Raw genomic sequence first — 14534 nt, 5'->3', positions numbered from 1 at the left:
ACTGGCTACCTTTGCATACTACCTGGATTCCTCTTGTATCACCTATACATAGAGATTTTTTTATTTGCTGTTTAATAATATTGAGCTACTGGCCTTCCTATTCTCCTTGTCACCTCTTCCATCCCACCTTTGCCTCTTAACTTGTCATCCTTCTTAACTTCTCTCATCCTTGCCCCTAATTCTGTAGTGTCAAGATTAATAACATGTACTCTGTTCTGTAACCATAATCAAGTCTCCTATGTTTTGTCAATACATTGTTCTAGGAGTTAAAAACCACAAAAAACGTGTACAGTCTTATGACCCAAATGCATATTTTCCAATGCAGAACAATCATTAAGATAACATTTCTTTTTCTGTTCTTTTTTGGGTTTTTCCTAGAGTTACATTGCCTTATTGTTTGTTCTCAATTTAAGAAAAATATCTTCGTTTATAATGTGAGATTTCTGATGCCCTTGAGAGCATTTATTCTTTTCACAGAAAAGTGTATTCAGAGGTTTATTTTATTTTTAAAACTAAGTATATAATTGATACACTATCACTAATTGAAGTTAAAATTCATAAACTTAATTTTTCCTTAGGCTTTTAAATTACAAATCTTAATTTCTATTTACAAGTCTAGCATATTTACACAATGACTTTTAACCTTACTTTTAAATAATGTTTGTTCCATTTACAAATTTAGATAAACCTTTGAATATTTCAATTATATTGTAAATGCAATATTAAGTATCAGTTATTTACTGCAAAATAAAATATTTTCAACTACTAAGCAATTTTAATAAATCTAATAAATAAAGTTCGTAAATATGGTGAATTTTGAGTTTTCTTAAATATTCCAATACTGTACATAAACTTGTAAGATTTCATTTTAAAATCAGTCTAGGCTGGGCACGGTGGGTCAAGCCTGTAATGCTAGGCCAAGGTGGGCAGATTGTCTGAGCTTAGGAGTTCGAGACCAGCCTGAGCAACTTGGCAAAGCCCTGTCTCTACTAAAAATACAAAAAAAAAGAAAATTAGCCAGGCATGGTGGTGCTCGCTTGTAGTCCCAGCTACTTGGAAAGCTGAGGCACGAGAATCGCTTGAACCCAGCAGGTGGAGGTTGCAGTGAGCCAAGATCATGCCACTACACTCCAGCCTGGGCAACAGAGTGAGACTCTGTCACCAAAAAGAAAAAAAAAATCAGGCTAGGCTGGGCATGGTGGCATGCATCTGTAGTCGTAGCTATTCAGGAAGGACACTTGAGCCCAAGAGTTCTAGATGGCAGTGAGCTATGATTGCACCACTGCACTCCAGCCCTGGGTGACAGAGTGAGATCTCTTCTCTTCAAAAAAAAAAAAAAAAAATCAGTCTAATTAAATTACTCTACTATAAATTTCAAATTAGTGTCCCACCATTGTCACTCTTACAAGCAGATAGAACTCTAAATGTGTGTGAATTCCTTAATGCAAAAAAACAAAGTAATGCTCTGAGTCTTCATTCTTTTCTGATGCTTTCCCACAAAAGACAATTATATTTTCAGTTAAGACCTTACTTTACACATGGAGAGTGGATGTTGTGTTCTCACCACAAAAATGGTAATGATGTGAGGGAATGGATTTGTTAATTAGCGAGTTTTCACCATTCCATAATGTGTGTATGTGTATATACATATATGTGTGTGTGTGTTATATATATCCATATCTATCTATCTATCTATCTATCTATCTATCTATCTATCTATCTATAGAGAGAGAGGGAAGGAGGGAGGGAGGGAGAGAGAGAGAGACAGAGAGAGAGAGAGAGGCAGTCCTCATTTTATTGTGCTTTGCAGATACTGAGTTTTTTACAAATTGAAGATTTGTGGTAACCCTGCATCAATCAAGGCTATCAGCACCATTTTCCCCACAGCATGTGTTCACTTTGCTTCTCTGTTGCATTTTGGTAATTTTTCACAACATTTTGAATTTTTAAATTATTACTATATCTGTTAGCCTAGTAACAAATTTAGTAATAATCTGTCATTATCTATATGATAATCTGTGATTAGTTATTTTTGATGTTACTATTGAAATTGTTTTGGGGTGCAGTGAGCTAGGCCCATGTAAGACAGTGAACTTAATCGATAATTACTGTGTGTGTTTTGACTGCTCCACCAACCCACTCTCCTTGGGCTTCCCTATTCCCTGAGACACAACAATATTGAAATTAGGCCAAGTAATAACTCTACAATAGCCTTTAAGTATTCAAGTTAAAGGAAGAACTGTATGTTTCTCACTTTAAGTCAAAAGCTAGAAATGATTAAGCATTAAGTGAGGAAGGCATATCAAAGCCAGGATTGGCCAAAAGCTAGGCCTCTTATACCAGTTAGCCAAGTTGTGAATGCAAAGAAAAAGGTCTTGAAGAAAATTAAAACTGCAATTCCAGTGGACAGATGAATGATAAGAAAACAAAACAGGCTGGGCATGATGGCTCATGCCTGCAATTGCAACACTTTGGGAGGCTGGGGTAGGGGGATAGCTTGAGCCCATGTGGTCTAGATCAGCCTGGGCAACATGGTGAGATCCTGTATCTACAAAATTTTCTTAAATTAGCCAGGCATGGTAGTGTGCACCTGTGGGTCCCAGCTACTTGGGAGGCTGAGGCAGGAGGATTGCTTGAGCACAGGAGGCCAAGGCTGCAGCAAGCCATGCTCCTATCACTGCACTGCAGCCTGGGCAACAGAGCAAATCCCTATCTTAAAAAAAAAAAGGAGCAAAACAACCTTATTGCTGATATGGAGAAAGTTTTGGTGGTATGGATAGAAGATCAAGCCAGTCACAATATTCCCTTAAGCCAAAGGCTAATTCAGAGCAAGGTCCTAACTCTTTCCAATTCTTTGAAGGTTGAGAGAGGTCAGAAAGCTGCAGGAGAAGAGTTTAAAGCTAGCAGAGGTTGGTTTATGAGGTTTAAGGTAAGAAGCCATCTCCATGACATAACAGTGCATGGTGAAGCAGTCAGCACTGATGTATGAACTGCAGCAAATCAACCAGAAGATCTAACTAAAATCATTTATGACAGTAGCAAGAGTAAACAACAGATTTTCAGTGTAGAGGGAATAGACTTCTACTGGAAGAAGACGCCATCTAGGACTTTCATGGCTAGAGAGTAGAAGTCAATGCCTAGTTCCAGAGCTTCTAAGGACAGGCTGACTTTCTTCTTAGGACTAATGCAGCTGGTAATTTTAAGTTGAAGTCAATGCTCATTTACCATTCTGAAAATCCTAGGGCCCTTAACAATTATACTAAACCTACTCTGCCTGTGCTCTATAAATGGAACCACAAGGCATGGCAACACATCTGTTTACAGCGTGGTCTATTGAATATTTTAACATGACTGTTGAGATCTACTGTTTAGGAAAAAAAGATTCCTTTCAAAATGTTACTGCTCATTGACAATGCAACTGGTCACCCAACAGCTCTGATAGAGATGTACAAGGAAATGAATATTGTTTTTATGCCTGCTAACACAACATCCATTCTGCAGCCTGTGGATCGAGAGAAATTAATTTCCACTTTCAAGTCTTATTATTTAAGAAATACATTTTGTAAGTCTATAGCTACCATACATAGCTATTCCTCTGATGGATCTGGGCAAGTAAATTGAAAACCTGGAAAGGATTCACCACTCTAGATGCCATTAAGAACACTTTTATTTCATGGGAGGAAGTGAAAATATCAACATTAACAAGACTTTGGAAAAAGTTTATTCCAACCCTCAGAGATGACTGAGGGGTTCAAGACTTCAGCGGAGGAAGTAACTATAGATGTGGAAATACCAACAGAACTAGAATTAGAAGTGGACCCTGAAGAGATGACTAAATTGCTATAACATCAGATAATACTTTAGCAGATAACAAGTTTCTTCTTATGGAGGAGCAAATAAAGTGGTTTCTTGAGATGGAATCCACTTTTGGTGAAGATGCTATGAATATTGTTGAAATGACAAAAAAGAATTTAGAATACTCAATAAACTTAGTTATAAACCAGTGGCAGGGTTTGAGAGGACTGACTCCAATTTAGAAAAAAAGGTCTATTGTGGGTAAAATGCTATCAAACAGCATTGCATACTTCAGAGAAATCTTTTGTGAAAGGAAGAGTCAATGGGTGTGACAAACTTCACTGTTATTTTAAGCAATTGTCACAGCCACCCCAACCTTCAGCAACCACCACCCTAATCAGTCAGCAGCCATCAACATCAGCAAGACCTTCCTCCAGGATAAAGATTATGACTCGCTGAAGTTTCAGATAACTATTAGTATTTTTTAGCAGTAGGTATTTTCAAATTAAGGTATGTACACTGTTTTTTAGACATAATGCTATTGCACACATCATGGACTGTAATATAATGTAAACATACCTCTTATATGCCCAGCAAAATGAAAAAAAAACTGTGTGACTTGCTTTATTGCAGTAGTCACTTTATTGTGGTGCTCTGGAACCATACCTGCAATGTCTTCAAGGTATGCCTGTGCTTCAAAACACCCTGTTGTACATGATAAATACATACAGTTTAATCTGTCAGTTTAAAAATAAAATAAAATTTTTAAATAAAATTTTAAAAAGACTTTTTTTTATCCATTCTATACTTAATTATTTATGTTCCCATGGTTAAATTATACTCATCTTCTTAGGAAACAACTTCTCAGTTAACTAAGGCTATTTTTAGCTATACATTTTACCTGGCAATAAGATACAGAGCTATAGACATTCATGGTAAATATTCTTACAGCTCACTTATCAAGCTATTATATTATCTCAAGGAAATTTTGGGATTGCCTTCTTATGCTTGAGGTTACATAAACTCATCAGACTTTGGCTGGGGTGCCAGTTGGGAATACTGATGCAAAACACTGAACAGTATTTATACCATTAAAAGAGTTAGGTAGCTCTATTATATATCTAATTCTTTAATTGACACATACAGTAATAGATCTACAACTCCACTCAAACTGATTGTTTGGATATTGCATCTCTGGCTTGTAAGGTATGTAAATTCTATCTGAGTGAAAAGACTTGTAAACTTAATGGAAACCTACATTCTTTTTATGTACACCCTATTATAGGACTACATGACCCTCAAGGATAGATCCAGTTGAATTCTGTGTACATTTCATTGCTTTGTCTCACTATATGGTCATAGTTTCAAGTCAGTTTACTGACTTTCAATTTTTTTTTCAGTATCTTCATCTAATCAAAAAATTATTTTAGGGTTGACCTGTCCTGCCAGAAACATACTTCCTGAATCCCTTTATCCTCCTATTGTAATCCGGACTTCTGTTTTCTAGAGGAATGCAACTGAAATCTCCTTTCACTAATTTTCTAGGTTGGTCCATTTTTTTTTCTTGAGTATCACATCCTTCCCCTTGGTTTACTTCATTTTGCTGATGAACATCCTTAAGTGACTCCCAAAGAAATAATATATGAAAATAATTTTTTAACCCACATGTACCAAAATATATTTATGCTGGCCTTAAACTTCATTTGGCTTAGCTGAAAACCACTTTCCCACAAGATTTCGATAGTATTTTCTTTTTATCATTCAGTGTTTATGATAAAAAGTCTAATGCTATTCTGCTTTTGTATCCTTTTATAGGTTATCTCTTTTTGTGTGTATAACTGTTTCCTTGTATTTTGTTGTTCATCCCTTAACAATTTGAGTAACTTCTTTTTATCTTAAAGATTATGATGTTTCTATCACAAATGTCTGGGAGGATATTTTTATTCCCAGTGACCTGAAGACACAGGGTCTCATTTAACCTGAAAGCTTGTGTCTTTCAACTCTGAGAATTTTCTTGTTTTATATTTATATTAAATAAAACAATACATTGTATTTAACTCAATATATCTAAAATATTATCATTTCAATCAATATAAACAATTTTATTTGATAATGTCCCCTCCTCTGAATTCTCTTTTCTGCTTTCCAGGAACTTCTCTTCATCAGATGTTAGAATCCCGTAATTGGTTCTTTATTTTCTTCTATATTTTCTCCCATATTTTTCATAAATTGTTGTTTTATTATACTTTTTGGAAGATATTTTCCACATTATCTTTTCCTTCTTTTATTGAATACTTTTAATTTTAGTAATGTTTCCTATTAAGTTGTTTTTGGAGATCTGGTTTTGCTGTGCTGCCCAGGCGGGTCTCAAACTCCTAGGCCCAAGTGTTCCCCCCACCTCACCCTCCCTAGTAGCTGGAATTACAGGTATAAGCCACTGTGCTCAGTCTATTTCCTATAACTTTTTTTTCAATTTTAATAATTCATTTTATTTAACCCGATATATCTAAAATATTGTCATTTCAATCAATATAGAAAATTCACTGGATATTTTACATATCCTTATACCAAATATTCAAAACTGTGAGTGTATTTTACACTTATTGAACATCTCAATTTAGCCACATTTCAGGTGCTCAAAAGCTACATGTGGCTGGTGGCTACTATATGGACTGTGGGATCCCAGAATAACCAAGCTTCACACATAGTGGATTTGAGAAGGGCCTAATCTCAAAACTAGGCTGCATTTTGTTCTTGCATGTTTAATCTTTTTAGGCAATGCAGATTTCTCTCTATTAAGATTAAAAGACAAAGGCTGTGCTGATTTTTCCTCTTTTCCCCTATGTTTCTGCAATAGATTCCTTTGCAGTACCTTAAATGTGCCGTATTGTAAATGATAGGAACCAGCCCTCCCCTGCCAAGGATCCTATATTAATTTTTAAAAGCTACTTTTTATTATCTGATTTTATGTTTTTCTTGTATGATATTCTGTTGTTTGAATACAATAACTGAATCTCTCTATGGGTACTATCAACCATTATTTTGTTTTGTTTGTTTCAGGTTGTTTGTCTTGGTTTTTCTCCTTCATGTTGAAGGCCTTTCTCAAATTTCTGATGGTCCTTGATTGTTTATTTATATTGAATATCAGCTTCTAAAAGCCAGTATCCAACTCTGTGAAATAGGTGGCCTTTGTCACATAGTAAGCTTCTTACTAGGGTAGTAATTCACGGACTCTAGCTGCACATTAGAGTCACCTGAGGAGCTTTTTAAAAATACAGAGCAGTGGCCCCAGCCCCAGGGAATCTGATTTAATTGGTCTGCTGCAGGACTAAGCATCAGTTTTCTGTGAATTCTCTAAAAAGATTCTAATTTGCAGATGGAATTCAGAGCCACTGCTTGGAGCTTACAGGTAACTGAACATGTGAAGGTTCTTGGAGAGTGGTGTGCCCAGGGAGGGGATGGAAGTACCATGCCCCTTCCCCCATACCTCATCCTACATGTTCTTTGCAATACCTTTTAAAATAACCAGTAAAGGTGAGTAAATGTTTCCCTGAATTCTGTGAGCCATTCCAGAAAATTAATCAAAAGCAAAGAGAGGGTCATGTGAATCCTCACTTGAAGCCAGTCAGTCAGAAGTTTCAGAGGCCTGGACTTGTGACTCTTATGTGTGTGGGGGGCAGTTTTGGGGGCTGAGCCCTCAACCCACGGAAAGCAATGCTATATCAAGGTAGACAGTGTTGGAATTGAATTGGAGGACACCCAGCTGGTGTCTGCTGCCTGGTGTGTGGTAAAAAAATCCTCCACACATTTGCTTATTGGAATCTTCTGTGTTGATTGTTGCGGTGTAATGGTAGAGGAAAAACAGTTTGAGAGTTTTTCCCTGTGCAACTGGTGTTTAACGTATGATTTGCTGGAATGACCTTGACTCATGGAAATGTGGTTTGGGAAGAGAAAGGATAAAAGAGTGGGAGCTAGCAAATCTTTGATTCCTGAGTGGCCAAGTGGTCACCCAAGATATGAAGCTGCAGCTGTGTTGAGACCAGTTACTAAAGGTAAAAGTTACCAATGGAATTAAAGATGTATCTAACTCCCAGGGAGCTCATTCACTGAATGCATAAGGAGATGCAAACTAATAAGAAAAAAGTGAAATATTCAAGCTCTTGGTTATTGTTATCTATAAGAGCTAAAATGAAATCAAAAGAGAATTCTGGGTTGGACCTTCCTGCAAGATCAAGCTCAGATTTCAGTCAGTCTGAGCTGAGGCCACCAGCCTCAAAGCCACCCCACCAAGGGCAGAATTATGCAGTGACAACAGAAAGTACCTCTGAGACCTGTGGTTACAAAGAAGGTAGTCAATGTGAGGGAAGGGCAAAACTAAGTAACTACTGAAAACGGGGTATGGTGTAAAGGAATTGTTCCATTTTGTAGATTAGTGTCATCAGCTTCCTAAGCAACCTTTACTAAAATGGATTATGAGAGTAACTAATTTAGGGAAGTACCTTTGTTTTTAAATGCTGCAGAGTGGAAGAGCATGTTTGGGGTGATACAGGACCCACAGCTCCCCATTGAACAATGACAGATGGGTATATGTGATCCAGATACACAGAAGGTTATTCCTGAGGGAAGAGTCAGCCTGATATACTGGATAAAAGCCACTGTAAGATGTGTTTATCCTGACAAAGGGGACTATCCAACTCCACCTATTAATGTCAAGTGGAACCTCCCAGATAAAGCAGCTGATATGCTTCGTATGCAAGCCATGTGAGACTGGCTGTGTGATGACAGGGTTACTCACCTGCTGAATATGCTCATTACCCAGGTTATGGTAAATGCTGTGGCTAAGGGGGCTCCTTCTACATGGGCACCCTATGTGACATTACTCCTGCAGAATCAACAACAGTTCCAGAAGCCTTATCAAATTTACTGTTTCAGCTTCCCCTCATGAGTCTTATGGTTAATAAAAACATTAGGTTAGTTAACAAAGGAATAGGGAAAGGCGAAAGGGATAGTCAATTGACTGGTCCCAGGAAGGTGGAAATTTTTTAAACAGTTATTAATAAATAAAGTGAGTAAAGAAAACATTGATGGGGGGAAACTAAAAGGAAGAAGAAAGAGGAGAGTCATGGAATTCATTCTAGAGGGTGGAAATCTTTAGATGGTTATAAAAAATGGAATGAATAAAATGGAAATTGATGGGGTTAAAACAAAGGTCCTAATACACCACTATTGAATGTTGGGTGAACCAACAGGAACCCCTGCTGGCCCCCCTAATGTTAAAGGGCCCCAAACCAGTTTGCTGTATTTCCCCCAATTTGGAAAGATTTAAAAAGCAGTAGGCAGAGACTACAATGAGAAATCTGATATGAAATCACCTGGGGCAATAGTTGGGCAGATTCATCAAGATAAAGATTGACAAAAAGATCAAGGACCTTTGGCTCAACCCCTGGCTGAGGACCCAAAGCCTTTTGCACAAGAGTGTACAGTGGTTTGGGGGTAGAGAAGAGAAGTTCCTGAAACTAGAACTTAAAAATGGAAAGGTTGATAGGATTATGTCAATTGATACATTTGAAAATGCTTCATGTGAAGTGGTTGCAACTCTTTTACCTGATTGTATCATGAGAACAAACATTGTATCTTATTGGGAAATGTTTCTCCTACCTAGTTTTGTAAAACAGAAGGCATCTAAATCCAGTCTTCAAGCAATATGAATTGAACTGCTAATGGGAACCAGTAAGATTGCCAGAGCCCACAGAGTGCGGAGTAAATACTAGAGTGCTTGTAGGGAAAAATTCTCCATTTGATAGCCCTCTGTGGAGTGTTTACTGGGGCTTACGGCAAAATCTTGTGAGCACTTCTCAGAAATGACTACTGAAACTTTAGATTAGAGAGAATTTCAACTTGAGGGGCATTTACTGTCTTGCTATGAAACATTAACTGAAGCTACCCCTATGACACCCCTCATGCTGTCTCGAGTCGTGTCAGAGAAACATTCTAATGGGGATGGCAGTGCCCAGAAGGGTTCTACAATAAGATGGAAATGGTTTATAAAGGATTGTGCTACCTAGGAAATGTAAAGAATGGATACTCTTGAGCAGGGAGCTTCTTTTCCACTAGTACTGACTCTGGAACTGTCTGAGAAACTGCTGGATTCTACAGCACCAGATAAACAGCTCCCAACTGACCAACCAAGCAAGTGCTGTTTGGTTCACGGATGGCAGTTCCAAAGTAAATGGACAAGATCCTGTTTGGAAGGCAGCTACTTTAAGCAAAGAAAGTAAAAGCAGATCACCTTGGTGGGCTGAATTGTGTGCTGTTTTTCTTTTTCTTTCTTTTTTTCTTCTTTTTCTTTCTTTCTTTTTTTTTTTTTTTTTTTTGAGATGGACTCTCACTCTATTGCCCAGGCTGGGGTGCAGTGGCCTGATCTCGGCTCACCACAACCTCTGCCTCCTGGACTCAAGCAATTCTCCTGTCTCAGCCTCCCGAGTAGCTGGGATTACAGGCATGTGCCACTATGCCCAGCTAATTTTTGTATTTTTAGTAGAGACTGGGTTTCACTATGTTGGACAGGCTGGTCTCTTGACCTCGTGATCTGCCTGCCTTGGCCTCCCAAAGTGCTGGGATTACAGGTGTGAGCCACCACTCCCAGCCAAGAAAACTTGAGATAAGTCAAAGGAAAGTCAAGGCTAGTAATGGCTGGAAAGGTAACTTGCACTGTATAATGAAGGCAACAAAATGCAATAGAATGAAATTCAATCTTAAACAATAGAGAGGGAAGATGAAGGAAAGCCAAATCACTCAGGAGGGAAGCCATAGAACTTTCAAAGGCAGAAATGTTATTCAGTTTCATTGCTGGGATATAAATACTCTGTCTCATACAAATGCCTTTGAAAATGTGTTTTTTTCTCCTTTTCATGAAAATTAAAGAAGCATAAATAGCTTGGATGAATATTCATCTAGGTTGGCACCTGGCAGAGAAAAGAGAATTTGAAGTATGGACCAAAATCTAATCGGGAAAATATTACTCTCCCTCTTGGTAGTGCCAGGAGCAATACCACCATTCACGAAGGTTTGAGGCAATTTCTCACTAAGAACTGTCTTCCTCAGTATACAGCTGTGTTACACCTGCACTGTGCCTTTATTTAAATATAGTGATGACCCTTTACAAACCTTTGGCAGAGAGTATGGCTTTTTAATCATTTAAAAAACCTGTGAGGTTAGAATCTAGTACCTCCATTACCACTTTTGCTCTATTTTTTTCTGCCTATTCAACCAGGAACAAATCAAGTGGACTGTGGAGGCTGCACATTAAGACCTGTTAACTGTGTTTCTATTAGCCATGGTCCATGATGAAAACATGAGCACATGCCCTTGACTTTGTGGCTGAGAAGTGTCATTTGGGTAAAAACTCCAAGTGTGAAGTTGAGGAAGAAGAGATGTGCAATTGTTAAGAAAAAAAGACTGAGATCATTATACAAATAGACTTACGTGCTTACTGTGTACAGAGTCAGTACTTAATAATAAGCAAGTAAATACAACTCATTGTCTTAAATTGCCTAAGATTTTTTATGTCTATTCTTTCCAATTTTTCAGCTGAGCAGCAGGTACTCAAAAGTCAAAGAAGGCTGGGTACAGTGGCTCACACCTATAATTCCAACATTTGAGGAGGCCACCGCAGTAGGACCACTTGAGCTCAGGAGTTTGAAAACAGTCTGGGCAACATAGTGAGACCTTGTCTCTTAAAAATAAATAAATAAATAAATAAAAAATAATAAAAAAAAGCTAGCCACTGTGGCATGTGCTTGTGGTCCTAGCTACTCAGGAAGCTGAGGTAGGAGGACCACTTGTGCCCAGGAGGTCGAGGCTGCAGTGAGCCAAGATCATGCCACTGCACTCCAGCCTAGCCAACAGAGTGAGACCCTGTCTCTACAAAAAATAAAATAAAATAAAATAAAATAAAATAAAATAAAATAAAATAAAATAAAAAAGCTGGGCATGATGGCATGCACCTGTGGTCCCAGCTACTTGAGAGGCTGAGGCAGAAGGATCACTTGAGCCCAGGAGGTCAAGGATGCAGTGAGCCATGATCATGCCACTGTACTGAAACCTGGGCAACAAAGTGAGACCCTGTCTCAAAAAAAAAAAAAAAAAAAAAAAGGTAAAAGAAGACTTAGCAGTAATCACTGCTCAGACAGGATTCCACAGCCTTGCACTCCTGGCTCTGCTTTCTCTGCAACCATGTCTGACAAACCCAGCATGGCTGAGATTGAGACACTCAATAAGCAGAGATTGAAGAAGGCAGAAACACAAGAGATAAATCCACCACCTTCAAGAGAAACAAACTAAAGAAGCAAACAGGTGAATTATAATGAGCTGTGAGCTGCGAATATGTACTGCACATTCCACAGGCATTGCCTTATTTTACTTCTTTCAGCTGTTTAATTTTGTAAGATGCAAAGAGTTTGGAACTGAAATAACTGTGCTGCCCCTTTCTGCATGAAAGAATCAAGGACTACTGACAACAAAGTAATCATCTGCTTCTCTCATCTACCTGTCTGGTTGCCAGGGGAGAAAAAAGTACTTACATGTTGGTGAAGTAACAAGCTGAATAAAACCACACTGAATCCAGAGTAAAAACTAAGTTAATACAAGATGTCCTGAAGGCTGTTAAAAGTAGTTTAATAAAAATGCCATTTTTTGGTGTTCAAATAATATTAACTATTGGATCGCACAATTTTTAACATATGCAAATTAAAAGTTCTAAAGCCTAAAAAAAAAGTGACCTAGCTTCTCATCTATGTATCACCACTTTATGCCTCAGCATCCTCAGAGAGAAGAATTGCTGTTGATGCAAAGATAAATCATTATTGACAATATAAAGTGACAGTATAGCTTTTGCTATGGTTCCAGAGTCTGGGGAGGTGTACATTGTAAAGCACAAATTGATCCTAGATAGACCCTATTTCCATCGACACATTGAGCATTCCTAATCTGAAAATCTGAAATCTGAAATGTCCCAAAATGTGAAACTTTTTGAACTGCAGTATGACACCACAAGTGGAAAATTCCACACTTGATGTCATGTGACAGATCACAATCGAAACACAGGTGCACAACACACAGTTTATTCAGCATCCCAAAGGGAAAAAAGACCTTCCCTTCAGCTGCAATCTATCTTTTTTTGTGTGTGCCCAGATTCCCCCATGCAAACATGCCCTCAAAGGGTAATTAAATGGCACACGTGCAGATGGGATGCACCAATGGTAGGTTCCCCATGATGTCTCATATGGACCAAGACCTATATGTGTTGCTCACTGTGATTTTTTTGTTATTCTCTGCTCTGTAGTATACATAAATTGTTGAAATGTCAAAAAGGAGGATTATTCATACCCCAAACCTTAGCATCACACAATATATCCATGTAAACAAACCTGAACATGTATCCCCTGAATCTAAAATAAAGTTGAAATTATATGTAAAAAAAGAAAATGTCAAAAAGGCCTGCAGATACCCCTATGAATAACAGTGACAAGAAAAAGAGGGAGCATTTATGTTTATCTATAACACAGAAAGTCAAGCTGTTAGACAAACTGGACAGCAGTCTAAGCATGAAACATTTTACAGAAGAGTATGGTACAGGAATGACCACTATATATGACATGAGGAAACAGGATAAATTGTTGAAGTTCTATTGAAGCAATGAGTAGAATTTGATGAAAAACAGAAAAATGCTGCATAAAGCTAAAAATGAAGATCTCAATCATGTTTTGAAAGGATAGTTCCATCAACATCACAGCGAACACGTTTCATGATCACGTGGTATACTGATCATGAAACAAGAAAAAATATATTACAACAAAATGAAAATTGAAGAGGACTATGAATATTCAAGAGGTGTACTGAAAAAATTTTAGAAAAGATACAGCATTACATTTTTAAAGATTTCTGGTGAGAAAACTTCTGCTGATCACAAAGCAAAGAATAAATTCATTAATGAGTTTGCCAGGGTCATCATTGATGAAAATCTGACACCAGAACAAGTCTACAAGGCTGATGAAACACCATTGTTTTGGTTTTATTGCTCCAGAAAGGCAGTGACTACAGCTGATGAGACAGCCCCTACAGGAATTAAGGATGCAAAGATAGCGTGACTGTGCTGAGATGTGCTAATGCAGTAGGCACACATACTGTAAGGTTGCTGTGGTAGGCAAAAGCTTGTGTCCTCCCTGTTTTCAAGGAGTGAATTTCTTACTAGTCTATTATTATGCTAACAAGAAGGCATGGATTACCAGACAAATCTTTTCTGATTGGTTTCACAAACATTTTGTACCAGCTTGTGCTCACTGCAGGGAAGCTGGACTGGATGACAACTACAAGATTTTGTTATTTGACAAGTGTTCTCCTCATCCTCCAGCTGAAATTCTCAATAAAAATAATGTCTATGCCTTGTACTTTCCCCTAAATGTGACTTTGAATCAATGAGAAGCCATGTGACCAGGTTATCCTTAGATCAATTTAAAGAGTAAATATAAAAACATTTTCCTGAACAGAATGCTAGCAGCGGTGAACAGAGGCATGGTTATAGAGGTTTTCAAAAGGAGTTTAGCATGAAGTATGCTGTATTTGCTGTTCCCAACACTTAGAACTCAGTGACTAAACACAGTTGTGCATGCCTGGCACAACCTCTTGACTGCAACTATGTTCAGTGATGATAATGAACAAGGTAGTGACTCTGAAGGGTC

This window comes from Pongo abelii, chromosome 6, assembly GCF_028885655.2.
Source record: "Pongo abelii isolate AG06213 chromosome 6, NHGRI_mPonAbe1-v2.0_pri, whole genome shotgun sequence".
Taxonomy (NCBI): Eukaryota; Metazoa; Chordata; class Mammalia; order Primates; family Hominidae; genus Pongo; species Pongo abelii.
This window is presented reverse-complemented; position numbering follows the sequence as displayed.